Source organism: Ictidomys tridecemlineatus, chromosome 13 (genome assembly GCF_052094955.1).
Source record: "Ictidomys tridecemlineatus isolate mIctTri1 chromosome 13, mIctTri1.hap1, whole genome shotgun sequence".
Lineage (NCBI taxonomy): Eukaryota > Metazoa > Chordata > Mammalia > Rodentia > Sciuridae > Ictidomys > Ictidomys tridecemlineatus.
In genome coordinates, this window is record NC_135489.1 from 25,719,653 (window position 1) to 25,732,094 (window position 12,442).

Genomic DNA, 12,442 nt, shown 5'->3' on the forward strand with positions numbered 1-12,442 from the left:
GTGGGGGGTTAGAGTGTACCCTTCTTTTAGGTTCTCTGCGAGTGAATAGGGTGGTATGGTTATTTGGTGGGGAGAGAGAAATGCTCCACCTATTTAAATGTACCATGGTGGATGGAATTTCAGGCAGCTCAAGGAAAATTGGGGCAACATCCATAGTTTAAATAAGAAATGTTTTTAAATCTCAGCCAACTCTTCTTTAGTACCTGCAAGAAGCAGGGAATCCATGATGGGCATTTTGCATACCTTGTTTCTTTGGATCCTGGAGTGTTGGTTTCTCTTCTTGCCATTTTATAGAAGCAGCTGAGGTTCAGGATGGTATAAGGTCACAGAGTGTGGTGGTACTGAACATGCATCACCTGACCCCAACACCTGGACCATCCCCATTGCCCACCCCTCTTATGTCTTTCACATACATGGACTGGATTTCTGCTGCAGGAGCCAGCCAGGAGTCAGGGACTGGCCAGAAAGTGGCTTTCATATGGGAACAAGAACAAGGTTGCATGGCATGGAAAGGAGTCATGACTTAGAGTGGAGGTATCTCCAAGAGCAACCAGCGATGTGACCTTGGCCCAATGACTTCACCCTTCTGATCTCCCGGTCTATAAAACCAGGACTAGAGCTATGATCGGAAACTTATTCTGAGCAGCAGAGCCCTTTTCTTCAAAATGAAATGAAAAATGAAGCACAAAAATAAATAAAAATGGGACTCACTGGTGGATGCTGGTAATGTTGGGGGGAGAGGGGACAAAGTCCAGATACTGCAGACAGGAATTTCAATCTCCATATTGCAGATAGGAAACAAAGGCAGAGAACTGAGTAAGTTGGGGACATGACAAGGACCTTTCAGAGACAGAACCGGGATTGCAAGATCCGGAAATCTTGCCTGAAGCCTGCCATGCTACCAGTGCACCCTCCTGTCTTCCCAGAAGGAGTTATCCTAATACTTCATTTAAGATGGCACATTTACAACAAGCCATCAGACACAAAAGTTAAGGTTCATAATGGCAATATTCCCCCGCCTTGGTCTGTGCTGAATGAGAGGGTGCTAGGTAGGCAGATATAAATATGGGCTTTATTATACCGCATCACCAGGCAAGGGAGTTAATGTTGCTGGGAGAACATTCATTTCCACATTTCCTTACTTTTGCATGTCTTAATTTGCAACTTAATGTGGCATTATCATAATTTTTTGCATTATGTAATGATTAAAGTGAGGCGTATCATATTTATTGATTTATTTGATTTATTTAAAATGTAACCATTGCCCCAGGGCAGGTGCATGAACAAAATACAAATGCAACAGTTAAATTGAATCCCGCAGATAAATTCCCCATTAAGAAAAGACATTCCAGGACTGTCAAGGCGATGAGAAATGTCTTCTCAGCATCATCAGGAGAGAAGGAATCTTGAAAGGTCATCTGCTCCAACCCTCTGCCTCAGGCAGAATTGTTCCTAATCCCCCAAGACTGAGAACCAACTGGTCTTTCTGACAATCTCTAAGGAGAACCACATTCTACCTCTGTCTTCAACTTCAAGACCACTCTATCTTGCCTGGGTCTGTGCAGTCTCTCTGTCCCTGCAATTCCTGCCCTCGATGTCTCTCTTCTTTAGTTTACAGTCACCACATTCTCCAGGTCAGTTCTTCATTCTATTGTTTCTGCATTCCTCAGTCCTAAAAGATCCGTATTAATACATCAGGTTCTCATCACAGAATTTCAGAGTCTTCCAGGGAGAAGGGGAGCTGCGTTAGCATCCAGGAACTGCTGAACATCCAATTATTGTTTGAGTCTTCCAAGGCCAAGGCACCCATTGTTGGTGACACTGTTGGGGACACTCACTTCCTGTACCTTTTTCCCAGCCCAGCTTCAGATTTCACTCTGTTCTTTTATTAAGGTGTAGAATCTTGGGTTGAATGACCAGGAGATTGTGTCTTCAACCCTCCTTCCTCTCCCTGGCATCCTGAGCAACAAAGGTCCACATGCACCCAGCTCACCCTCCTGCCAAGGTTCTCAGGGTTCCTTCTCTGCGCTTTGCCTTGGAGGCCACTGAGCACCATCTTGAACAATAGCTGTGCTTCAGTTTCCATCCCACAAAGTTGTCTTTCCTTAATTTTAAAAATAGTAAGATCTTTGTCACTAACAACACGATTCCTATTACTGAAAAGGACATTTATAGAATTGTAACCATGCAGGAACCAGCATTAGTCCCAGTCCTACCAACTAACAATTCGTCTGAGTCGACCTTATTATTTATAGATAGGTGGTCTGAGAAACTTGTACCTTTGGTTATCAAACCCTTTTTTTTAAATGAGTACTCACCTACAAATCAAACTGAAAGACCAAGAGCTCTCTTCAAATTCATGTCCCTCTGGGAAGAGCTCCCAAGCATCCTCAGATTAGGGCAAGGCTCCAGCTCTCTATGGTCTCACCGTACCCTGTGTATTTCCTTTTGTTCCTTATCACAACTATCTTCACATAATTCCTTGAGCAATCTTTTTTTTTTTTTAATTTTCTGTATTTCACTCTGGACTGTCAATCCATGAGGGTTTGTGCTGTGACTGTCACTCACTGCCACATCCCCAGGGATTAGCAAAGTGTACAATTCTTAGTGCATCCTCAATAAATATGGAAGGGAAGAGGACGGTGATGGAGGGAAAGTGTGTAAGTCAGCTTTTTACACTGTGACAAAACACCTGAGAGAATCAGCTTAAAGGTTGGAAGATTTATTTTGGCTCAGAATTTCAGTCCAGAGTTACTTAGGGTTTAGGTTTCAGTCCAGGGTTCCTTAGCTCCATGGATCCATTGATTTGGGGACCTGTGGTGAGGTAGAACATCATGGCAGGAAACATACAGCGGAGCCACGCGGCTCACTTCGTGGTGTCTGGGAGGCAGCAACAGAAAGAGGAAGAGGTGAAGGACAAGATATACTCTTCAAGGACACAGTCCAGTAACCTACTGTCTTCCACCTTCTAAAGTCCTCACCTCCTCCCAATAAAGTCACCAGTGGCAACCAAACCTTTAACATATGGGTCTTTGGAGCCATTCCAGATCCAAACAAAACCAGGAGGAGACAGGGAGGGAGGAAAGGGGGAAAGAAAGATGGGGACAGGAAGTAGGGAGGGAGAACACAATTTACTTATCTAATTATGTCCACTCCTTTCCAAGAAAAATTCCAATTCAATTATCTCTCTGGCTGGATTGGGAGCAGTGTGAGGGTCCTTCTCATCATTGGTAGTTGATGTTTTTCTTCAAGCCTCTCTCCATCTACTAACCAGCATCTCCTTCTCCACGGCACCTCTCACCAGAAGCAGCGCAGGCTTAGCCCAAGAAACCCTTGGAGTGTGCATCCCAGGTACCATGCTCCTTTCTGGCCTGCTCTACTAGTGCATCTGAGACGGGAAGGAGCCAGAGAGCCAGAGCCTGTAATAACAAACAAAAAACGAGAGGAGACAGGGAAGGAGGAAAGGGGAAAGAATGTGCTGAGCATATGCATATCCTGTGACCCAGCGACTGCACTCCTAGAATCTCCTGGATCTGGGCTCCTGGCGGAAGCAGCTGTCTTCCCAGGGATGCCAGTTCTTAGCTGCTAGTGAGGGAGGGGAGGTTCCGCTGAGCAAGCTGAGAAAGAATTGCCTAAACCAAGTCTTCCAGGTGAGGGGATGAGCAAAGAGACTATATCCAGGAAGAAAAAGAATTTGAGAAGTTGCCAAGTAAGGGCACTTGTTGGTTTATTAATGGTTACCAAGGTTCTAGGCCTAATCTGGGTGATGGAAAAAAAAAAAGGGAAATATAAGTATTAAAATTAGGCCTTAAAAAAAAAATGTTGCCGGAGGCCAACTAGAAAGGACAGCAACTTAAATTGAAAAAAAAAAAAATGTAGACAGGTTTTTCAGTTCACCACAAACTCAGTATGAATCGACAATATAATTGCCCCCCAAAAAGCTAATTAAAATCTTTATGTGATATTAATAAAAATTTAACTTCCTATCAAGGAAGATGAAGCTCCCGTTGTGTGGTCTGAGTATTAGAGGGACCCGATCTGTTCTTCTGGTTCTTTCTTCCAACCTGAACATTTTTAAAAGGAGCACTGAATCTGGTGTGTATCCAGAAAAGGGAGGGGAGAGATGCTGCGAGCTCTCTTCCCTGCAGGAAATCTGCTGGGTTCCTTGCAAGAACTTCTCTATTTTTCGATGGAACTGATCACTTGTCACGTGGGTAGCAGCTTCCCCTGGCCTCCTCCTTCCTCTCTTCGGAATTCCAGGAGCTTTGCTGAGGCACAAGTTGTAGACAGTGTGCACGTGATCGGAGCTGGTGGGGGCAACAGGCCTTGCTCCTGCCATTTCTGCCCTTCTCCCAAAGTGACCCTCCAACGGACCACTCTTTGCATCCTAACTTCCTCTCTCATCCTTGAATATGGCTCCCAAGCTGCATGATTGATTCCCCCTTGCCTCTAACTTCTTCTCAACTTTCTGCTTTATTGCTTAGAAATATCTGAAGAGAGGAAAGAACAGGGGTTCCGCATCATTGCAGTGCCAGGCTTCTTCTCCAAAGAAATTTCCATCACAGATGTTTAATGGGGTAATCCAGAAAACAGGGAGTTAGAGATGGGGCCACAGCTTTCCCAACCAGACTCAAACAAAAAGAGCAATTTTTTTTTTCCCAATGGCTAATAGGAGTTCCTAAATATGCTGAGTTCCTGATTAACCCACCTGTTTCATTCACAGGTATGGCTGAACATTAAGAAAATTTTCTCTACTCATTTAGCAAGTGTTTCTTGAATACCCTGCATCTACTCCTTACTATGACAAGGGCATAGAGGAGAACCAAAAAAATAGCTCTTCTCACAGATGGCTGGTAAGTAATGGCTGGCAAAGCAATTTGATTACTTTGGAAAACTGTTTGGCAGTTCCCATGGAAGCTGAGCATATGCACATCTTGTGACCCAAGCATCTGCACTCCTGGAATTTCTATGGCAGCTCTACTTGTAATGGCTAAAACCAGAGACTTTCCAAATGCCCCTCAGCCAGCAAGTGGAGAAATAAATACATGGTGATCTATTCCCACAGTGGATTGTCGTATACCAATAAGAATGAAAGTCTACAACCATGAAAAACAATATGGATGAATGTCACCATGAAATGGGGGGCAAGAGAAGCCAGACACAAAAGAGAGAACACAGCATGGTTCTGTTTCCAAAAGGTACAAAACCAGGCAAAACCATCCGTGCTTGGAAATCAGAATGGTGGTTTCTGTTGGGACTGGTTGAGGCTGGTGTAGGGTGCAGGAGACCTTGCAGGTGCTAGTGCTGTGCTGCCCTTGTCTCAGATACTGGTCACTCAGTGTGCCCAGTTTATGAACATGCAACGGCTCTGTTCTGATATGTTCTGAGTGTCTTTGTAGATGCATTTAAACAGCAGTGGAATTTCTTAAAAACACCAACAACAATCCGGCCTAGTAGCAAAGAGTTTATCAAACATACACTGTCTTAGTCAATTTGGGCTGCTGTAACAAAACAATAGACATTTATTTTCTCACTGACCTGGAGGCTGAAAGTGAAGATCGGATGCCAGCACAATCAGGTTCTGGTGAGGACCTTCTTCCTGGTTGTGGATGGCTACCTTGTCATTGTGTCCTCAAATCTGTGCTGGAGTTTGGGGTAGGGGAAGAGTTCTCTCTGTCTTCCTCTTCCTATCTCTTTCCTTATAAGGCCATCAATTCTATCAGATTAAAATTTCATGCTTATAACTCATTTAACTTTAATCACCTTCTAAAAGCCCTATGTCCAAGTATAGTCATTCCTCAGTATACCATGGGAGATTGGTTTCAGGACTCCTTCTTGGGTGCCAAAATCCAAGAGTGCTCAAGTACCATAAATAAATGAGAGAGCAGATCCACCTGGCAGTGGGGATATAAAATGGTGTAGTATTTGCACATAGTCTACACATATCCTCCTGAGTATTTTAAATCAGCTGTAGATTACTTGCAGCTAATACAACATAAATGCTAAATGAATTGTTATTTATGTATTTTTTGGGAAATAATGACAAGGAAAAAAAAAGTCTCTGTGCAGGTTCAGTTCAGGTGCAGCCCTAAAAGGCCAAATTATACAGTACCTGTCAGCAAGAACATAACTTGTTTTTCCAAATATTTTCAAACTTCTGTTGGTTGAATCCATGGGTGCAAAATCCACAGATATACATGGAGGTAAGACTATACAGTCACATTGAGGTCAGGAGAGCATTGCCCTGTGAATTTAGGGGAGACACAAATTCAGTCCATAGTAGGCATCGTGCAATAGTAACATTCCATGAAATTTCAAAAAGTACCAAACAGCATGAATGTGAGCTGAATCAAAATTACAGGGAGTCAATGGAAAGAAAGAGGACTGGTGTGATAAGAGCCATCTTCTTGGAAGAGGAGGGCCTTGACAGGCTTATGGCAGGAGCAGAGAAGAGCAGTCTGGGGATGGGGGGAGGGGTGCTAAGATTTCAGTGTTGGGGCAGGGGGGAGACTACAGGGAGATGGGCCCTGGCGTAGCAGAATATTTGCAAACCACACTTCTCATGTCCAGCTGGGCATGGACAAGTGAACGTAGTAGAGATAGAAGAAGCCAGGAGCTGGGTGGGCAAGAGAGCAGATCCACCTGGCAGTGGGGAGAAACTTCTATTGGATATGGAAGCGGGTGGTCCTCGCATGCTGGAATTATTGCTTGAGGGTCTGATCCTCTCAAAGACACCCATGATCTGGGCACAGTGGTGCATGCCTGTAATCCCAGCAGCTCAGGAGGTTAAGGCAGGAGGACCACGAGTTCAAAGCCAGCCTCAGCAACAGCGAGGTGCTAAGCAACTCAGTGAGACCCTGTCTTTAAATAAAATACAAAATAGGGCTAGGGGTGTGGCTCAGTAGTCGAGTGCCCCTGAGTTCAATCCCTGGTACAAAAAAAAAGACACCCACTGCAGGAGGCCGGCACTTCAGAGGGGGTGTTTCTGTCAGCAGTTGTCCTGGAGAGAGAGGCACAGGCTGATGCTGTCCTTGCACTGTCCTGAGCTGCGTTTCCCCTCCTGGCCTCCCTCCGTTCTCCCAGCCTCTCCTTCTCTGTGCCGTGTTGGCATCTTCTCCTCCGTTTGGCCTCTAGGTATTAGCCACCTGTGGTCTTAGCCTGGGATCTCTGCTCATCTCCATTCACACTCCCAGGGCGGGCTTGCTCATCCCGAGTCTTGAGTTCCTGCAGGCTGGTGACTTCCAGGTGTGCGTCTTTCCCCCGAGGGCCAGACTCCTGCACCAACTGGACATGGGCACCTGCTGTCGGCCACACCAGAGCCAACACCACTTCCCAGTTCCTTTAGATTAAAGTCCACTCTGGATTTAAAAATGCTCTGCCTGAGCTGGCCCCTCCCTGCCTCTCATGTCACCCTATGCCACCCACTCTCATTTCTGCTCTGATAACTCACCAGTCCTTTTCTCCTGGGGTCTTGGCTATTGAGACGTCCACTGCCTAAATGTGCTGCCTGCAAATTACACGTGTCAGGCTCCTGCTTGTCATTCTGACTCACTTAAACGCCACTTAAATGCCACGTCTGAACTCACCCACTTCCCACCCTGTGGCCTGTCCCATTCCGTCGTCTTTGTGACACTCCCCTGTCTAAAATCGTCTTGCTCATTTATTTGCACACTCGTTATTCCACTGATTGTCCCCTCTAAAATAGAAGCTCCAGGGGAGCACAGACCTCCCCTGTGCCTTTCAACACTCTGTCCCCAGCACCAGGAGCAGGACCTGTCTGTAGAGATGGTGTTGAAATGTTGGAAGGAGGAGTGAAGAGAGTAGAGAGGAAGCATCGCTGATGGAGGGAGACACCAAAGGCCACTCTCTCTCATGTCGTGATGTCTCCAGGGACCAGCTTTGTCCTACAGCATGCTTGGAGGGCCCAGTGCAGACTGGGAAAGGCTGTGGATGAGACACCTCTAGTCCAGCCAGGAGAGTTCACCCCTGAGCATGGGAACTGTCCCTGAAGGATCAGCAAAGACACGGAGCAGGACCTGCCTGGGCAAGGAACGATTCAGAAGAAATATGTCCTTGTCCTCACATCATGGAAGGCTGGGCCTGCAGGCTTCCAGAGGCCTTTGCCCTGCTGCCTCCTCCCTGGGAATACCTCCTCTGCTCCCTCAGGCCCCCAAAGACATCAGGACCCAAGCCCTGGAGCCTATGGATGTTACCTTTAAGGGAAAAAAGGGTCTTTGCCAATGTGAAGAAGTGAGGCTCCCAGATAATCCAGGTGGACCCTAAATGCACTCCCACACATCCTCAGACAGGAGACACACAGAAGGCTTGACATAGAGCAGAGAGGGCAATATGAAGACAGGGACAGAGACTGCAGAGATGCAGCCACAAACCAAGGGATGCCTACAGCCACCGGAAGCTGGGAGAGGCAAGAAGTAGATTCTTTCCTAGATCCAGGGGGAACATAGCTCTGACCACAGCAGGATTTCAGCCCAAGGAAACTGATTTCAGATTTCTGGCCTCCAGAATTGTGAGAGGATAAATTCCTGTTCCTTAAAGCCACCTGGATTGTGGGAATTCGTTGCAGCAGCCACAGAAAACAAAGCCAGAGTTTTCAATAATCAGGTGAATCTAAGGGGGCCATGCCATCATCACCAGGGACAGGGACATTGGTGACACACTAAAGCACAAATGGGACATGGGGAGGGCTTATCACTGTTTGGCTGCTTACATGTTTTATATGAAATAAAATCATTTTTTTAAAAAAGGTTTCCAGAAAATTCTATTTATCGTGTTTAGGAAGCACTGATTTTGAGGGACGAAGTGAATCATCCAGAATGGGGTCCATTCTGGCTGGTGGATGATAACAGGGACCGGCATTTGCTTCTTCATACATTCAGTGCCCCTAGATGAAACTCAGGCTTTAGATTCCAGGGCCTGTATATACTCCAGAAAGGTCCATCTAAGATAGCCCACCAAGGGGACGCTCCCAAAGCTCAGAGCATATCCAGCCAGTGCCAAGACCTGCCCAGGTCCATCCACAGTGCCCTGGGAGACTTCTGGGCCCCAGGGATGGCCAGCATGGTCTTTCAGTATTCAAATGGCAATCCTGTTTCCCACCGAGGGTCTTAGGTGTGTCTCCCAAGTGAGGATGGAGTGCCCACTTCCTCCTGAGACACGCAGACGTATCACAAGTCACACTTTCTGCCCTGTCTTGTGTGAGTTGTCCTCTCCCCACACCTCAGCTCCCCCCATCCTGCCCGCTTCCCAGCCTCCTGCTACAGGGAGATGCCCAGTCATGAGTTGGTCCCCCGGGACTTGGGCTGAGAGAATTACAGGGGAAAAAGAAGAGTCCCCCGTGGAGCCCTGAAGGTGGGATCCGCCCTTCCCATTGTCAGGGGTGCTTCAGGGAAGCCAGAGGAGCCCCTCCCACCATCCGCAGGGTGGGCTCCGAAGGAAGAGGCCAGGAGGCAGGAGCAGGCTGGAGGTAGGGAGAGGCGGGGAGGGACCCGTGGGAGGTGACAGGGGAAAGTGGCTCTCCTCCAATTGCTGCTTTTACTTGTCCAGGCCAGTTCCCCTGGACACAAGAACACACTACCACAGACTCACACACACACACACACACACACAAGCACAGGGCCATGAGCCAACAGGCTCATCACACTCAGGAAGGCCTGGCTCAGGCCAAGAAGTCAGTTTGTCCAGGCTGCTCTGGCCCTGGTCTGCCTCTGGCTGTAGTGTAGGCAGAACACTCCCTTTTTGCACACATCACTCTGGACCAGTTTCCTCACCTGTATGAATCTCCAATATTACCTCCAGCCAAACTACTCCACCCCTTCTCCACTGCTCCCAGCCCAGCCCGTGCCCCCACCCTCCTGCTGGATGGTACAGCAGCTCCTTGTCTACCCTCCTGCTCACACTTTGCCTCCTACCATCTAACTCACCATTTGAAGAAGTCAAGTCACATCACTCCTCAAGGGCTCCCTGCCTCCCTCAGAGCCCTGCAGGGTCCTGTGCTAATGCACTCCCAGGCCCCATTGCCTCTTCATGCTGCCTCTCTCCCTGCATCCACCACCCTACTCCAGCCCCAGGTCTCTTTGACTTAGCTCAAGCCTGCCAGGCCAGGGCCTACCTCAGGGCCTTTGTACATGCTGAACTCCTTCAGGAATGAAGGCTCTTCCCTCAGATATCCACATGGCTGTTCCTTTACCCTCTCACACCTTTGCTCAAATGTCACCTTCTCAGAAGAGCCCTCCCTGACCACCCTATTTAATTCACTGCACTCTTCCTGCTCTCTGTCTCTAGCACTCTCTGGCCCCTTAATCATTTGATTTTTCTTTGCATGTTTATCACCATCTAATACAAATATATTTAGCCACCTGATTTGTTATGTGCTCCTCCCCCCTCCAACCAGTGCATGATTTCCATGAGGTTTTGGTTGGTTTTATTCAACATTGCATCTCTATCCCCAGAATAGGACTGGGCATCTTTAAGGAGACCCCAAAATATTTGCTGAATTTAGGATTGGAGAGGACTGAGAGAGATGGGGTTGGAAGAATGATGAATGACCACTAAATTCTCTTCCAGGGCTAATGGTCCACAAGTCAAGGCAGCCGCGGAGCAGCTAGAACTCCATACCCACCTCCCAGCAGCTCCCCCTGCTCCTCTCAACTGCGGGTCACCATCTGAGGACAGCTCTGCTGCCCAAAGTCCTGGCTGGCCAGACCTGAGGTGGGCAGGCCCTGGATGGGGAAAATGAGGAACCAATCCTGCCACCCAGCCCTGACCCTCCCCCGGGGTTACACACCAAACCACATCTTCCAGAAGACCACGCTAGCAAGAGTGAACGTGGAAATGGGCAGACAGCAGAGAGGTGGGATTCGGGCTGCATCCTCCAGGGAAAGGCCTCTGGTTTGTCAGGGGAACTGGGATGCAGAGGAAGAGCCCGGTGCCCCAGTCAAACCTGTGCCTTTTGCACTTGTCTCTCTAGATTGGAGAAATGGTGCTTCATGGCTTTTACACAGCCCATCTAACAACACTTCTAACAGCAGACATGACGGTGGCACTATTTCCCATCTGCAGACCTTGGATTTGTTCTTGGCATATTTGTTACTTGGTTTATCTTTATGATAGCTCATACTAGAAGCGGCAAAGGAGATATCATGTAAGTTTTCAGATGGGAAAGAAGAAGCCATGTCAGGCTCTGCAGGTGACACAATGCCACCTCTGCCCTTGGCCCTTGTTCAAGGTCATTACAAAAGAGCCAGAATTGCTTCCCAGCCTGTTAGGCCCTCCTTCTGTGACTGGCTGGCTGCTAGTTCCTGAGCATCCTAGGATACCTATGCTCACAGCAGATAGGGAGCTTAGACCCAGGTGGCCTGATGGTATCCTGTTCAAACAGCCCTGCCTGGTGGCATCACCAGGGATGGGAAAGGAGGCAGATTCAGTGTTCTAGAACCCCTGGGAAGATACACAGATGGGCAACGCAGACCAGCTTATCATACCCTAGGCTGCTGCTACCTTGACTCTATACGGATGAACCCAAAGACAGGAAGTTCTCAGGGTGGCTGGGGGGCAGGTATGATGGACAGAGATACAGAGTCCTTCAAGAAGGACTAGTGGCCCTGGCTGCCAGAAGTGCAGTCAATGGTCATCCCTCAGCGGTTGGCTACTTCAGGGGCCCCTTGGGCTGTAGAGAGCCCCATGCTCCCCCAGGGCAGCCCACCTCCAGTGACAGATGAAGGCAAAAGTATAAAGGCCAGGTAAGTGGGACAACGCTGATGAGCCATTTAAGCTCCAGAGCTCCCTGTGGAAGAGCCAAGCTCTCGTCAGCACCACAGATGGACTTCTAGGCAGAGGGACCCTTCCAGGAAGTTCCTTTGTGGGACTAACAGAAGGTCACAGACATGCACAGGTATGCACCCCCGAAGACAACCTTCCCACAGTGGCATTAGCTGCTGGTTCTGCCCAAGCCTGACCTTCCCCTGTGACCAGGCCCAGGGGAGCCTGTGTCTTCAGCTCTGATGTGTGGCTCCTCTCCACTCGGCACCCTCCCTCTTTGGGGGCGGGGGGGGGGGGCACCCTCATCCTTTGTTTTGCAACTTTCCCCCAGGAAGTAGGAGATATTGCTTACTGCCCAATTCATGGGAATCCATTGTTCCCAACTCAGAGCCAGTTAAACAAAGAAAGGGAAGGGTAATAATGATCTGTGTCCAGATGGCAGCCAGCAGCCAACTCAGAAGGAATTAGATTTCCCAGGTGGACCCATCAGTGCTCCTAGGAAACATCCTACCCACCCCTCACACCCCCAGATCAATTCAACAGGCTCCTGACCACTGGAGAGTGGTCCCTGGTGATAGGAGGGAATAGAGTGGGAGAGAAAAACAAAGGTCACCTGAGGGTCAGAAGACAGGACTTGTCGTCACCCATCACTCTTGGGTGCAGG